Genomic DNA, 18317 nt, shown 5'->3' with positions numbered 1-18317 from the left:
TTACTAATTTTTTTTATTTTTTAAATACATAATATATAATGTGTCCTCTATCTCATGTTCCAAGGGGTCATCGGGTCACGTGTCAACCACCCATATTTCTGTGTCCTTTGTGTCTCTTGTCCTCGTGTCAAGTGACTTAGCTTCTTGATCATCACATGGCATGCAAGGCTTATTGTTCACATGCCCCTCTTCATTACAAATAGAATTTCTTCTTAGACCATGATCTCCTTATTCAGCCTCTTCCTCAATACCATTAGAAGAATCAAAGACACATCCCTCTTAGAGGGCTAAGACTAATTCCTGAAGGGTATCTCCACAATTCTAAAACATTGCCCAGCAATACCCAAGAAATTTTTCAATGAACATCCTAATGGAAGGGATGCTTTTAGGCTCACAAGAATATTTAACCCACGCTCTTGTTGAGATTTCAATAGGGCAATGAATACGTTAATTCTCTTTAACTTGATAACTACTTGTGTTAACTTTTACCTTATTAGCTTACATCCTTATTATTATAATGTGAGATAAATCAAACAGCTATCAAAACAATAAGCACAGTGACACAATATATAGGCTGCAAGCCGGGGCCAAAACCCCTCCTCTTGAGGGGAAAACCCTTAAATCTCTTCTCTTCTTATAGATCCTTCAATAGACGAATACCAAGATCTTGTGACTCAGACAAATACCCTCCAATATCAAGATCAACTCGACCTCCTGCTGCAAGAACTTCGACCTCCTACTGCAGATCTGAAATTCTGTCTCCCGACAACTATTGTTGCTCCTCTAGAAGACCGTGTATGGCCTCTTCTTCCCTTCGCTTGCCTTTCCTTGAGAGTTAAGGCTAGAGATACACCCTAAGTAACCTTCGCTTGACTTTTTTTCTCTATTTCTTCCAAGATCGAACCAAAGACAACCCTTGTGCAAAAACCCTAGCTTCGACTTGCACGTGGGAGAGAGAACTAGCCCAAGCATTTCGACTTCCTTCGACCTCTTCTTTGTCCTTGTTCTTCAACCTCTTCTTGTCCTCTTCTTCACATAGAATGAGTGAGTAGTGAGTGATCTAACGGAGGAAGAGCTCCTCTCTTTATATAGGCTTCTTCAAGGGTAGATGTGGCTCTTCATTTAGGCCAACTTGCCAACTTCTAGGTCGACTTGTTCTTGGAGGGCATTTCGACACTTTAAAGACAAAAATATTTTTTCTTTACAAGATACAATGTGCCCATTGGGGTCTTCAATATATAACAATGACTCTTAGACCTAGGACAAACCCTAGAATCACTCAATGGGTGCTACAACTATAAAATAAGAGAACTTGAGCATGAAAACCATGCTCCAATAATAATTTCTTTTCATTTTATAATTTACAAGAATACATTTCATACTTATGAAGATCGAACCTACTTACACATTTTTCAACACCCCCTCTTAACTAGGTTGGTATTCATAAGAGGTACATGGTTATTCTCAATTTGAAGAGATCTCATAAAAAGAGTCGGATTGGTAACCCATCTGTCTAGCATCATATTAACCAGCATTGTCACATAGCAAGGCCTTAACTAACAACTCTATCTCTCCACAAGATCAAAGCACAATGCTGGTGAGACCAATGATTTATAGACACCATCATCATTGTCTCTCAAGGTACATACTCCACCCAGGTGTTCACCGAGTATGACCTTCTTTGGACTATTCTTATCTTGGATAGCTAGTCCTCAAAGAATATTGGTCCACGACTACTCTTGTCTACCCTACCACATTCTCAAAGAGCATCGAATGCTAGATGGTTACCCAATCCTCCATTCTTTCTTCCCAAGTGAAGACAAGAATGTAGTGTCTATCTCTGTCTCTCAATTAGGGAGGATACATCAACCAAACCAAACTTGTCTCTCAAGTACACGAGCTTCTTGTTCGGAAGTGACTTTATGTCAGCTACCTGCTCATCAGTGGAGATATATTGTAGCTATAGCACACCATTTTGTACTAGCACTCGAATATAGTGATACTTGTTGTTTATATGCTTTGTCTTTCCATGAAACACTGGATCTCGGTCCTTCAAACAGGTTGGATAGCAGCTTCCTCAACCATACTGCTTCTCTGCTTACTTCACAGGTTGTAACATATTCAGCTTCAGCACTACTCAAAGCAATTGTGTCTTGCTTTCTGCTCGTCCATGAGACCATGGAGGATCCCAAATTGAAACATCCTACCGTAGTGCTCCTTCCATCTTGCTTACTACCTCCCCAGTCGGAATCTGTATATCCAATTAGTTGGACATCATTCCTTTTATCATACTTTAGACAGTAGTGGATGGTTCCTCGTAGATATATCATAATATGTTTTGCTACTACCCAATGATCATGCTTCAGCTCCACTTGGAATTAACTGAGAACATTTACCGCAAAGCATATGTCTGATCGAGTATTCACCAAGTACATCAATGAGCAAATAAGTTGTCTATACTTGGAAGGATCCACAGGGCTTGATTCGGAAGTCCTTAGTCTCTTCAATTTTGTGATCATCAGAGTGGTCATAAGTTTGCAATCCATCATGTCAAACCTCTTCAGCGTCTTGATCACATACTTTCCTTGACCCAAATAGACTTCATCAGGTCCTTACCAGAATTCTAGTCCCAAATAGTAATGCATCAGACCAAGATCCTTCATGTCAAACTTTGCTGCTAGTTTCTTCTTACATTCTTCAATTCGACCTTCTACACCTGTCAAGAGAAGATTATCTACATACAGAAGAATAATTACAAGTTCTCCATCTACAACCTTAATATAAAGGTTCGGATCAGCATACCTTTTTCTGGAGCCTATTCTTTGCGTATATGCATCCATTCTAGCATACCATGCCCTTGGTGCTTGCTTGAGGCCATATAATGCTTTCTTCAATCTGCAAACATATGCCTTCCTATCTTTAACTTCGAATCCCAAGGGTTGCTCTATATAGACTTCTTCATCTATTGTGCCACTCAAAAAAGCAGTCTTGACATCAATTTGGTGGATGTTCCATCCCATCAATGTTGCCAGAGAGACTAATGATCGAATTGTTGTATATCTTGTTGTTGGAGCAAATGTTCCTTCATAGTCGATGCCTTCAAGTTGAGAGAAGCCCCTAGCCACAAATCTTGCTTTATACTTATCTATACTTCCATCTGCTGCATGTTTGATCTTGTAGATTAACTTGGAAGTAACCATAGATTTGTCTTTAGGCCTAGGTGTGATCTCCCAGACTCCATTCTTCATTAGAGATTGATACGCTTCATTCATTGCATATTTCCATTCTTGATTATTTACAGCCTCTTCAAAAGTGGATGGTTCTGCTTCTATTAGTTTAGTCATGTATGCAGCATACCCAGAATATCTCTTGGGTTTCTTGCTTTCCCTAAATGATCCTTGTGTTGCCTCATGACCTTCTGCATCAAGTAGAGTTGATTTCAACCAATTAGGTATTTTTCTTATTTCAGGGATGACCACAGGTTGAATTGGCTCACTAGGACCTTCTTCTTCATGGTATGATTCTTCTTCTCCCTTGTCAACTGCCTCCTCAAATACCAAAATTTCTTCATCATCAAAGTCTATGGAAAGTTCCTTTGCTTTCTTGAATGCTATGCTTTCATCAAATATGACATCACCACTGACTTCAATGTGATGTTCGTCTTTCATGTAGATCCTATAAGCTTTCGATGAGTTGTTGTACCCAACAAATGTTCCCTTCATGCCTGAAGGATCCAACTTCTTTCTTTTGTCCTTTGGTATATGGATATATACAAGACACCCAAAGATCCGGAGATGATCTACAGATGGCTTCTTTCCAGTGAACACTTCCTTCGGAGTTTTGTTGTCTAGGGACCTGTGGGGACTTCAATTTTGAATGTAAACAGTTGTCTTTGTGGCTTCTCCCCATAGAAACTTAGGTAGATCCTGATCGTGTAACATTGCTTTTACACTTTCTTCAATGGATCTATTCTTCCATTCTATAACTCCATTTTGCTTGGGATTATATGGGACTATTAGCTCCCTCTTAATCCCAGACTCCTTACAGAATGCTATAATCTCTTTGGATGTATATTCTCCTCCATTATCAGATCTTAGTATCTTGATTCTTCTTTCTGTAAGGTTCTCCACCTCAACTTTGAATTCTTGAAATTTTTAAACACTTTGTCCTTGGTTTTCATTAAGTAAACCCAAGTCTTTCTTGAATGGTCATCTATAAATGTGGCATAATATAGATGACCTCCAAGTGATTTAGGAGTCATTGGGCCATATACATCAGAGCAAATGAGATCCAAGATTTCTTTTGATCGTGAAGCACTGCTTCTAAATGGTCTCTTGGTATTCTTACCCAATGCACATCCCTTACATACTCCTTCATGATCTTCCTTCAGTTCAAGTATTCCATCTACTATGGAACTTAGAGTTGGAAGGATCTTGAAATGTAAATGACCAAATCTTCTATGCCAGAGTTCACACAAGCTAATTTCAATGTGAACTAGGTCTTGGGCCACAAGAGATATTAGTCTATAGAGTCTTCCTTCTCGAAATCCAATGACTTTAGCTTGTTTTATACTTGAGTCTTTATTGCATATAGCAACCCTTCCATCAATGAAAGCTACTCTATCACCCTTATCTTTTAAGCTTGAAATGGAAAGTAAGTTCTTATGCAAACTTGGAACAAATAGAATGTTGTTGAGGTGGATGTTGCTTCCATTCTCCAACTTTATAGATGTCGATCCAATACCCTTTACGGGATAGCTCTTGTTATCTCCAAGTTCCACTGAATAGGTGGATTTTCCTTTTGATAAGGTCTTCAATTGTTTGGAATGGCCAGTCATGTGTCTTCATGCACCAATATCAATTACCCAAATGTCTTCATCCTGGAATGTGCCAAAAAGAGCCGAGAAGAGACCTTCATCTTTTTCCTTGATTGATACCTTCCTTCAAGAAAATAAGAAACTCAGTGCTTTCTTGATACCTTCCTTGAGATGGCTTGCTATCTTGGAACACTTCTTGATGAACTTCTTCACTGTAGAGGAGATCTTCATGATGCCCTTTACCAACCTTAGCTTTGAAACCATGTTGAGAATTCAATAGGGCAATCAATATGTTAATTCTCTTTAACTTGATAATTGCTTGTGTTACCTTTTACCTTATTAGCTATGATCCTTATTATTATAATGTGAGATACATCAAACAACTATCAAAACAATAAGAACAGTGACACAATATATAGGCTGCAAGCCAAGGCCAAAACCCCTCCTCTTGAGGGTAAACCCCTTAAATCTCTTCTCTTCTTATAGATCCTTCAATTGACAAATACCAAGACCTCGTGACTCAGACAAATACCCTCCAAGTTCAAGATCAACTCGACCTCTTGCTGCAGGAACTTCAACCTCCTACTATAGATCCAAAATTTTGTCTCCCGATAATTGTTGTTGCTCCTCTAGAAGACTTTGATCTTTTTCGTATGGCCTCTTCTTCCTTCGCTTGCCTTTCCTTGAGACTTGGGGCTAGAGAGACACCCTAAGTAGCCTTCGCTTGACTTCTTTTCTCTCTCTCTTCCAAGATCAAACCAAAGACAACCCTTGCGCAGAAACCCTAGCTTCGGCTTGCACGTGGGAGAGAGAACTAGCCCAAGCACTTCGACTTCCTTTGACCTCTTCTTCGTCCTTGTTCTTCGACCTCTTCTTGTCCTCTTTTTTGCATGTTCCTCTCTTTATATAGGCTTCTTCAAGGGTAGACATGGCCCTTCATTTAGGCCAACTTGGCAACTTCTAGGCCGACTTGATCTTGGAGGGAATTTCGACACTTTAAAGACAAAAATATTTTTCTTTACAAGATACAATGTGCCCATTAGGGTCTTCAATATATGACAATGACTCTTAGACCTAGGACAAACCCTAGAAGCACTCAATGGGTGCTTCAACTACAAAATAAAAAAACTTGAGCATGAAACCCATTCTCCAATAATAATAATTTCTTTTCATTTTATAATTTACAAGAATACATTTCATACTTATGAAGACCGAACCTAGTTACACATTTTTCAACACCTCTTTGACTAGTTCCAAGAGAATTAATGAATAACCTCAAGAGAGTATCTTCATGAACCACATTGACCTCTTAAGCATAATTGAATTTTACAACAGTATCCAAAGTTGAAGAAGAATCACCATCAAATATTGGAACATTTGTTATACAATTTATGACATAACGATTAGGATATCCAAAAATATCCTTAACATACAAAGTAGTGTACATTTCATGCAAATCGCAAGGTGCTATTTTCTTGAATCTTGCATGACAATTAACTGTGGAGTCGCCGGGGCAAAATAAAAATGGCTTTGGGAGATGCTTGCTTCACCCTACAAGCATTGAAACATTTTAAACTCAATGAAGAACTAGGTCTTCATCCTTCCAATGGAGTTGCCAAATGAGTAGATTTATCCTTATCTATGGGGTAAGCTCAATCAACGAAATGAAGCCAAGACTTCAAATTATGAGGACGTTGGCTCAACTCCCCCCGAGCAACAGTGCCAGAAATTAGTTGCCTCAAAAACTACCAGGCCTTGTGATATACCTCACAAGGCAAGGGCTAGACCTTAATGCAACAATGAGATGGACTACCACTGTCACCTCAACAATCCACCTCCTACTTTTTAGTGAAATTTCACCACACCAAGGAGGCTTCCTAGTCTTCACCTAAAGGATATTCTAAGTTAATTGGCTCAAGGTGATATGTATGAAAGGCTAAGCAAGGTACTTCTTGAATGGATGAAGGCACAATTTTTTATGTAAAGGAACAACGTACCATAAGCAAAGCCTTTAAGAGGATACTTGATACATAGGGTTTCAAGGTGTCGCTCAATAAAGTAGCAACTACACATGCAAGCACAAAGAAAAGGTTTGTTTAATGATGAAATCAACTAAAAGGAGATGCAAAATTTTCAAGATAATCACTAAGTTGAAAGTCTCAAATAGGATTAGGGTTTTGTAGTGCAGAAATTTCCTAGGGTGGATGACATCAACCCTATTAGGGCAATTTCACCATGAGAAAAGTTAGATTGAGTTTAGAGGATCAATCAAGGTGAGATCAAGCCACCAAGTTGTCAATGTCCTCTTTCAAGGGGCCCTATTTGAATTTGGCCCTATGCCCTAACCCTAGCAACTTGCCTTCAAGGGCTTAGGAAAATGAAAAGAAAAAAAAAGGATAAATGATTTTATACATTTTAACCAACAAGGATCCTAGTGCCTCTCACTACTGTTAATTTTAGCGCTAGCTTGTTCTCTGTTGTAGATAATTGCATTTTTAAAAAAATTCAACAATATTCACCCCATATCAACATTAGCCACTATATAGAGAGAACAATAACATCAACAATGCAGAAAATAAGGAACAATAGAAGAAAAGCATACATCATAAAGACACCAGGGTTTTGGTTGGATATGAGGGAACAATCGCACAAGGGGGAAAACCCATAAATCACTTCTTCTTCTATTAGATATTCATCAATTTTCAATTGAGATACAATCCAATAGTACAATGAGACACAATTCTTTCAATAATAATCATATTAGGCCTCCTAGGGCCAACCCTGGATCATGCCAAATCCTCATGAGATGGCAGCAGACAAGTATGATCAGAGGCCCTCCACAAAACCTCTCTAATGAAACCCATAAGGTTGTCTCCATATCACTTGTCACAAGTAGCAGATATCCCTGTTTCACATAGCATACATGTAACCGCCATAGGAGCACGAGTCATTGTTGTATATCATGGACATATCAATCAAGGTCACTGCCATCCATCATAGCCATTCACCACTATCATAGGCACAAATATCACTGAACAAGGATCGTTGTCATAGTCACACGCATCACTTAACAAGGATCACTGTCACACATCACTTAACAAGGATCACTATCACACATCACTGAACAAGGATCACTATCACACACCACTGAACTAGAATCTTTGCCATAAGATCACTTCCACACATCTATGTCATAAATATACTACCATATATTACTAATATAAAGAACAAGAGCTACTATCCAAACATCACAGTCATATGTCACTAAAGATATCACTGTCATTCATCATTGAAGATATCACTAGTGTCACTGCTATACTTTAATACCATAAGGATATTGTCATATACCATTGTCATATGGTCATTGATCTCTTTCATTCAAAAGGGGTTGTATTAAGGGCTCTTCTAACCAACCCTTCTACACTAGTTGCCATACAACCTCAGTCCAAACTGGACCTTATCAACCTAGAAAGAACATCAAACATGGAAGAGCAATCAACATACCTTAGGACATCATGATTCTGCCTTTAAAGACACTTAGGCTTGGGCACTATATTCTAAGATTTTTGGCCCTGGTTAGTATTGAGAAATCTAAGGGCTTGATAGGTTAATGATTTATCTATCTTGATAACTGCTTGTGAAGTAAATTTATCCTTTAGATATATTCAAACAAGATATTTTATACGTTAGTGATTATCAACTTCATCAACCAGCTACCATGCATGATAAAAAAAAGAACAAAGACACAAGATATAGGCAGCAGCCAGGGCAAAAACCTCTCCAAACCTAAGAGGAAAAACCCACGATACTTCTTCTTATAGTATCTTCACTTGACAAAATTTCCAATATCAAGATAAGACCCTTCTGATCAATGTGACTCCAAGATCAAGGCTATATCATTCTGCTACTGCAGTTCTTTAACCTGTCCCATGGATCAGATCTGCTACCATGAATGGATGAATTGGCTTCCTCCTTCCTTCCTCTTCTTCCTTCAAGCTTCCCTTGCTCAAGATGGTCCACTAGCCTAGTGGATCTCCTCAACGCTGCCTTGAGACAATGTGATCTGCTTCCTTGAATGGACTGCTCAGAAATCCTAGTTGCAGATCTGAAGATGACACTTTCCTTCCACGTGTGAATGAGCCTTTTTGCTCTTTAAGGTCTTCTTCTTCCTCGCTATGCTTGGAGCTTTCTTCTAGCCCAATGACCGAGCTCTTTAGGCCTAGAACCAGCCCTTATCAACAAGATACCCTAGGACTATAATGCAGCCCTAACCTAGATCTTCTCCTTCGTATGTGTGAGGGGTTTAGGGCTCTTCTAGCCCTCCTAAACCCTCGCTTCAATGGTCACCCTTCTTCGCATGGATCTGCCTTTCAAATGGACCCAAGACCGAGTATTTTCCTTGATGATGAGGGCAGATGGAGTGATGCCCTAACCTCGCACGTGTGACAAACCTTCCTGCGGTTATGGATAGACTTCTTTGCGGCTCCCTTCTTCTCCTTTATCTCGCACTCAAGAGCAGTCTCCTTCGCATAAATTGTAGACCAAATGATCTTGTGTGAGTGTGTCTAAATAGATGAGGAGAGGCCTTTATTTATAGTGTTTGAGGGTTGTCTGTTAGGCCGACATAACATGCCTCTAAGTCGACGTGAATGTGATATGAAGTCGACATGAACACTCAAATATAAATATATATTTATGCCGAAAATACATTGCTTCTTCCATATTCGTTTGGAGGGGTTAATTACTAGTCTTTTGATCTTGACCACAGTTGCGGGGGAGAGCCCCCCCCCCCTCTTCGAACCCGCTCCCAATCCGCACTCCGGGCAGGAGCGCCCTCCCAATAAAAAAATTTGCGCTCCCTGTTTTGCTTCGGGAGTGTCACTCCCGTCGCTCCTGGAGCAAGAATTAAAGCCTAGGAGCAATCAGGGAGCGATCGCTCCCGATCGCTCCCGGGCTTTTAATTTTCGCTCCGGGAGCGACGCAAGCGCCGCCAAAAGCGAAAAAGACAAAAAAAAAATGTGGACGCCAAAAAAAAAAATTAATTTTAATTTTTTTTGTTTTATAAGGGCTTGGGGGGCATTTTTTATTTCATTGTGACTTGAATGAGTTGAAGAGAGCCAAGGAGATTGTGCAAAGGAGCGAGGAGCAAGCGCCAAGGAGCGAGGAGCGAGCGCCGAGGAACAAGGAGCAAGCCTGCAAGGAGGTTAGTAACTTATTAATTTAGTAGTTTAGGCTTTAGTTACTTAGTAATTTAGTTTAGTTTAGTTAGTAATTTAGTAAATGTATAACTTATTTAGTAAATGAATCATGAATCTAAATAAATTAAATTAATAAATAGTAAAACTAAATACATTTTTAATTTTCTCAAGACTCATTCCCATTCCCATTAAATTTTGCAGATTCAAAAGCCTACAAATATCAAACATCATGGACCTGGTTATATTTCTTGGCATTTTCTTCTTCTTGGTCCCTTTTCTGGTTATTATGGTGTTGGAGAGTAGGAAACGGAGGGGCCAAAATGAAGAGGGGGATGAAGAAGCTAGAGAAAGTGGATTTGATGAAAACCCCGGTGAGGAGGAGCTGGAGGAGGGTGAACATGACTCAAAAAACTAAACAAGACCAAACCCCATTGTGGAAATATGTTAACAGGCCTGAAGCAGGGAAAGGGGGTGGAACCACTAAATTTCATTGCCCCATTGCAACAATAATTACACAGGTTCATACACCCGTGCCAGAAAACACATCTGTCAGAAAAGGCCATGGGATGGAGATAAACAAATAGGAATCAAAACTTGTGCAGTTGTGTCAGCAGCAGATAGAGCCAAATACATAAGGAAAGAGGAGGAAGCCCAATACAAATCTAAAAAATCAAGGGGTTTCTTTGAACCAAGCTCCCAATCACAAGCACAAAGAACTCCTTCAGCATCCTCCCAAGGCAGTGGATATGGAGGCACAGGGTCACCAACTTTAAGGCGTAGAACCATATCAGATTTCCTTGATGAGGGGTGTAGGAATGATGTGGATTCAAAAGTTTACAGATTTCTCTATGCATGTGGGATACCATTCAATGTTCTTCGCTCACCTTATTGGCACGAAACGGTTTCTGCCATAAATGATTGCCCTAAAGGATACAAGAGCCCTGGGTATGACAAGGCAAGAACCATTGGACTTGATCATGAAAAAGCAAAAATATCACATTCTTTGAATAGAATGACAAGTTCTTGGACTGACCATGGGGTGTCCATTGTATTTGATGGATGGACAAATGTAAAAGGCAAGCCATTGATAAGTGTTCTTGCTATGTCTGTTAGTGGTGCCATCTTTCTAAATGCATATGATTACTCAGAGAAGTTCAAGACCGCCATCAACATTGCAGAAGCATTACTTGAAACAATTGACTGTATTGGGCCATACAATGTCATCCAAGTCATCACTGATAATGCTCCTAATTGTAAGGCAGCGGGAGCAATTATTGAGGATAAATACCCCAACATATTTTGGTCTGGGTGTTTGGTTCACACATTGAACCTTTTGATGCATGATGTTGTTAAGAACAAAAATGAACAATACAAATGGATTGGTGATTTGTACAAGAAAGGCAAACAAATGATAAAATTTATTACAAATCATAGCAATACCCATGGCCTTTTCCGCAGTCACTCAAGATTGGAGTTGTTGAAGATTGCGAAGACTAGATTTGGTAGCTATTACCTCACCTTTAGGCACCTTTTGAAGGTACGAGAGTCATTGGCTAGCATGGTATCAAGTCCACACTGGTAGGTATTAAAGGAAAGGGCTACAAATGCAGCTGACAGGCGAGGTTTTGAACTGGTGGAGGAGGCCGCTCTTGATGGTATGTTTTGGTCAAGTGTGAGGCAAGTATTGGATTTCACCAAGCCCATTTATCACATGATTCGGTTTGCAGATACAAATAAACTAGTGATTGGCGAGGTGTATGAGCAGATGGATACCATGTTGGGGCAAATAAAAGATATTGTTCATAACAAAGATCCCGACTTGTACAAATTGATTCACGATTGTGTGTGTGTACAGTGGAATAAACTTAATATTCCACTACATTGCTTGGCGTATATCCTTACACAAAAATACTACTCTACATCTTGGTTGGGCCAACCTACACAAGGGGGTGGGATTAGGACCAAACCCCATTTAGATGCAGAGGTAACTAGAGGATATTTGGATGCATTAGAAAATTTGATACTTGACAGGGAGGAATGTGCAGCTGTGCGCCTTGAAATAGGCAGATACTTCAGTGGCACTGGTTTGTTTGGTACCTTCCATGCAATGGAAGACAGAGACAAATTTGATTCTCTCACATGGTGGGAAACATATGGCAACCAGGGACTTTTGCCAAAATTGGCAAAAAAAGTTCTATCACAGGTTGTAAATACTTCTTCTGCAGAGAGGTGTTGGAGCACCTACAGCTTCATACATAATGTGAAAAGAAACAGACTCAATGAAAACCGGGCAGAAAGCTTGGTTTATGTGCACTACAACTTGAGGTTGTTGAGTCATTACTGTGATCGGGCTTATGAGGATCCCACATATAAAATTTGGGACAACCACCCAGAGGATGACAATTTGGAGGATGGCACTATACATCTTGAAGAACTGGAAGAGGAACTTATAAGGGATGAAGATGAAGCAGCTGCAGCAGCCATGCCACCTCCACCATCCAGTAGCAGTGCTTGAGTTCCGAGTCTTGTTCCTTTGTTGTCGCCACCTCCATCTACACCCTCACGTGGAGGGCATGTGCCTTCTAGTTCTGGTCGTCAGTCTGTGAGAGAGACTCCTAGAAGACCACCACGACCTGCTCATACAGGAGACTCTCGTGGCAAGGGCCACATGTAGATTTACAATTTACTTGTATTTTCTAGTTTCTATTAATTTTCATAACTGTTGAGTCTTGAGTCCTTAACTCTTGACTCTTGATTCTTTCATATCATAATGATATTTTTTGTAAACAATATATGATTGTGACAATGAAAGTTTGAAGTTTGAAGTTGGCAATTATAACTCATTGGTAATGATTGTGAATTATGAATATGATGCTTCGTGAAAGACTAAAGTTGTTTCATTTCATTTCATTATTCATAATTCATTTTATAACATTTCATTTCATGTTAATAGTTAGAACTTAGAAATACCTAAGATATTATTTCTTGTAATGGTTAAACTTAGCTTACAAGTACAACTTTGGTGATCAATGATGATAAATGTTATATATTGAATTTTCAATTTTGAAAGCTTGAAGTTGAAACTTTAAGATTGAATTTGATGAATCATGATTCACGAGACTCAATATTTTTCAGTTGTAACATGTATGTTACTAACTTGTGGACATGGTTGATGAAGATTATAACTTCTAGAATCTAGATGATTGATGTGATATGGTTCAATGATCAATCTATGGCTTTTTTATGTTTTTTATATCTAATTCATCATTCTACATGTTTTTGTTGACATATATGTATCAAAATTTTAAAAATATAAAAAATATATATATTTTTAAAAAATCGCTCTGGGATTCGCTCCCAAACCGGGAGCTTCTGAAAATGTCGCTCCCGCTCTTGTTTTCGCTCCGACTCCCCGCTTTCGCTCCCGCTCCCAAGTAACACTGATCTTGACTTGTTGCCAAAATGAACTCTATCCGCCTTGTTCTTTCCCTTGCTGCCTCTTTCAAATGGGAAGTCCATCAGATGGATGTTAAATCTGCCTTCTTGCATGGGGACTTGCATGAAGAAATCTATATGGAACAACCTCCTGGCTTTATACAAACAGACTCCAGCCTTGTATGTCAGCTTAAGAAATCCCTTTATGGTCTCAAGCAAGCCCCTCGGGCTTGGTATGCCAAAATGGATAACTTTCTTTTAGATACTGGCTTTTCTAGGTGTCATTCTGACAATACTGTCTACACCAAGAAAGTGGGTAAGTCTCTTATCATTCTTGTTCTTTATGTTGATGATCTTATCCTTACTGGTAGTGATCCCAACCTTATAAACCATGTGAAGTCTAGCCTTAAAAAGCAGTTTGAAATGACAGACTTAGGACACTTGCATTATTTTCTTGGTCTTCAAGTCTTGCAATCCAAGGAAGGTATTTCCCTTTCCCAGTCCAAGTATGTTTGTGATCTTCTACGCCACTTTCACATGGAACACTGTAAGCCAACCCCTTCTCCCTTTCAGTTTGGAGCCAAACTTTCAGTCACTTGTACTTCCCTTGAAGTTGATGCTACCTTATACCGTCAGCTTGTAGGAAAACTTTTGTATCTGACCCATACCCGTCCTGACCTTTCCTTTGTTGTTGGCCTTATTGCTCGGTTTATGCAAAACCCACATGAAAGTCATTGGAAAGCAACTAAAAGAATACTTCATTATGTTCGAGGTACAGTTCAGTTTGGGATTCATTCCAGTGCAAAAGCATCTCCTCTATTGGTTGGTTTCACTGATTCCGATTGGGTTGGTGACCCTGATGATCGAAAGTCTACTGCTGGTTATGTCTTCAGTCTTGGTTCTGGACCTATTACATGGACTAGCAAGAAACAAAGCGCCATTTTTCTTTCTTCAGCAGAAGCAAAGTATCGAGGCGTCGTAGAAGCTAGTAAGGAAGCCCTGTGGCTTCGTCAAATCCTGTCAGAGTTTGGCTTTCAGCAGCAGCGTCCGACTACACTTTGGTGTGATAATCAAAGTGCCATTCAACTATGCAAAGATCCAATCCAACTTCAATGCAACAAACACATTGAACTACACATGCACTTCATCAGAAAGCACATTCATGACCATGTTCTTGAAGTGCAATATTGTTCAACTGATGATCAAGTTGCAGACATCTTTACAAAGCTCTCACAGGGGCGAAGTTTACTAAACTTCGATTTATGGTTGGATTTCAAGAAGTTGTCACTAAGGGAGGATAGGCTCTAATGCCTCCTTTCTTCTCCTATTGTGTCATATTTGTACATCCTCCAATCCTATCCCAAGTTGTTCTTAAGGGGGGATGTTAGGATATTCCGACACATAGGAAATAGTTAAGTATAACTTGGTCTAGTGTAGAGTTAGGTAAAGTGTGTTTCTTTAATATGTACTTGTGTAACTTACAATCCGACGATCACGATATGTTCTAGACATGAAGTGATCCGACGGTTCATTCTCTCCTCGGTATTACCGACACTTGATCCGTGGCTTAACACCCGATTGGTCCATGATCTCTATTTAAAGAGCATGGAGGGTCATTTGTAAGGTGACCGTTCATGAGAGAAGCTTATGTAAATTTCTTTCTTTTACATTAATAAATTGCCTGAAGTGGCCGTGTTGGCTCCGGTCGTGGAGTCTTTCCCTCTTTGAGGGTTTTAACCACGTCAAGAATACTGGTGTATTGATCTGTGATCTGTTTGTGAACAGTGTCCCTTGGTGTTCTATCTAAGGAACTTACCCTGTAGATTTCTACATGACTTGGAAGGAGTCTTGCACCATGATTCTGCCCTTGATCTTGGAGTCATACATTGTACATCTTCAAGTGTAAACATTTACATCAATGACACAAACCTCTCACCTAACCTAGAGCTCATAATAAGAGCTACTTAATCAAATACATTTTTGAGCATGAAACCCATGACTCAAATTCACAAAAATATTTTGCTAGATACAATTTACATCATTCATATTGGAATGTGTCATTATGAAGACCGAACCTAGTTACACTTTCTTCAATAGTTAGGGCTTCCAGTAGCAATTGCAACAACCCTAGTTTGGGCCTCAAATCTCCACAAAAATACTAGGCTATCCTTGATACAAACTTGTCCTTGCATCAATAATCTTTTAGGCCTTACGACCCTCCCAAAACAAGGTGTAACATTGCAGCATATACACAGGAACAACCACAGATATGTATCAACATAACTCGATCTAAATTACCCTAGGAGTAGCCCTATAGCAGACCCTTTTTAGGCACAGAAATTATGGCTCGGCCCTCTCCAATACTCCAGCAGAAAGTGGCCTACAAATCCACCTCAAAACAGAGAATTATCCATAGAACCATGCCCTAGCGAATTCGTCCAACAGCTCCTACTCAACCTGATCCAGAACACAAGAAACAAGATAAAGAAACTTGTCCTCTTCTCCTCTCTAGATCGACTCCTTTAGTCCTGCAATACCTTAGATAATTGCCCTTAGATGTACGAGTTCCATGCTTGAAATGAGTCACAAGGAGATCCAATATATAGGCATTTGATTGGGTGAAGGGATGCCTCTCTTAGAGGGGCCAACCTGAACTTATGCCAACATGACCTTTTAATTTAGTGAGGTCGACTTGATGAGAAATCCAATTATGATTTAATCTTTTATTGCTTGGAGGAGAGGCCAACATGAAGACATGATTTGACAGCCCAAGTAAATTATGCTACATCAATTAATAATAAGAGGAGTGCCAAAATAATAATTTTCCTTTATCCAAATCAAACTCTCTTTTTGGGGTAAGATGGTTTCTCCTTGGGGTAGCTAGGCTTTTCTTTGGGGCAGTTGGATTTCTCCTAGGGAAAATCATCCCTAAGCTACCCCAAATTTCAACACCTACTTGGGCGATGGAACCTTTAAGGCTAAGTTTAAGAGATATCAAATCTATGCATGGAGTAAGGAGGAAAACCCTTGTTTTCACATGCAAACCGTAACTCTCTTTTTATGAGGGGAGAAATTAATTAGAAGAAAGCTCTCTAAGAGTTATTTCGTGAGACCTAGGTGATTTTAGCAGGCATTGAGGGATGCTCAGAAACATATGGAGGCTCCTCAGTGCACATTCAAGGAGAGCAAGTGTCCAAACAAGTTTCCAAACTATATGGCAGTGATGAGTAGGGTCCTTGAAGAGGTAAAAAACCAGGAGGTTTGGAGGAAATCCATAGTAAATGATTATGCATGGGACATTGGGTCAGGACCAAAGGGGAAGCCAATTCTAGGTGGTTCTTCCAAAAGCACCTTCTTCGCAAAGAGGGAGTGTTGATGTTTGTAGCTTGGGCAGGCACTTTTGCACAGGCCTAAGTGTCTAGGTGTACAAAAGTCTTAACCTTAGCAATTTCTTTAGTTATTAAAGTAATTCCTTTTTACAAGATAAAGTGAGTTAATCTAATGAATGAAAAGGTTATTTGCATCACTGAATTAGATGAATCTCAACTGATGATCTCAAGTGCTGTTGAGATATAATCTCAATCATCAATCACTTTGGAGATTAGAGTTGTGGATATGGTCAATAACTCAAACTTATAAAAGGAAGGCTAGGCTAAGGTAGACGACACACAAAACTTTCTTGAGCACAAAAGATAGTGAGAATAAGATCTCAGTGATTGGGTGGACAAGGGCTCCCATTCAAGTGTCCAGGGTTCAAGGAAGGTGCAAGGGGCAACAATTGAGATCCAAATCAGCCAGCAAAATCAATAGACAAATTTGGGATTTCATCAGTTGGATTACTTCTAGGTTCTTGCTGTTGTACTTTCCTACGTGGACCATGTTACCCACCACCTGTGGGTGATATCCATAGGAGAAAATTTTTCTCCTAGATGGTCATCATTCGGCAGCCAGCAACCACCAGATAGCTCGATGTGCCACCATCTCCACCACCTGAGCCAGCCATTTTGCTCCCTCGCCCATATGTTATGATCGTATGTTTCAAGGCGGTCCTTCCAAGCTCGAAGATAAGGCTTTCATGATGTAGTTGGGTATTTTTGTTTACTTATCATGGACACTTTTGGGCATGGATTAGTGGGGGATTCGATGGAAAGAATGGGCTTGGTTTGTGCTCTTGTCTTCGTTGTCCAACTTAGTGGTTAATCTTTTATCTTAGTCCCGTGGGATCTCCTTTATTGGCTCCTAGCTTTAGGAGTGTCACTACATGGGAAACCCTGAATTTGGTTGTGTCGTCCTAATTCTTGACACCATATACATCATTCCCCTTCACTCATTATAACCCCTTTCACATATTTCCCATCCGGGTCCACATTTTTTATTTTTCCATTAGGTCCACGAGTTAGCTTCCCCCTCCCCTTGTCCACACTTTGGGTCAAGCTTAGAACAATCCCCCGGAGGTTGATGCAGCTAAAAAGAAAGTAAAAAGCATAATTTGGCAACTATGAACAGGAAATGTACCACAAAATGCAAAAGATGGTCAAGAAATACAAATTTAGCATGTGGGCAAAAGCCAACATGAGCTCTAGCCCTTATCATTCTGGCCTTCACCCTGGTTCCTAGGGCCCCTATACATCACTAAGGAACCCATGATTGTCCCAACCCCTGGTGGGCGATGAACTGCCCAAACTTAAGGGGGTATTCACTGCTACATCATTCACATCATGCTCTCATCCCCTGGAGCCCCAAGCAGTTATATAAGAAAAATCAATAAAAGGCAAAAGGCATATGAAGAAGGGTGGAAAAACAAAGGCCAGGGGTAACTCATGTACTACGATTGCTCCCTCCTACATCTACATACCCAAGTGTGGGCT

Source organism: Pinus tabuliformis, chromosome 7, assembly GCF_031772625.1.
Source record: "Pinus tabuliformis cultivar Carrire ecotype Pingquan chromosome 7, CPIR1, whole genome shotgun sequence".
Classification (NCBI taxonomy): domain Eukaryota; kingdom Viridiplantae; phylum Streptophyta; class Pinopsida; order Pinales; family Pinaceae; genus Pinus; species Pinus tabuliformis.
Note: the sequence above shows the minus strand (reverse complement) of the source record.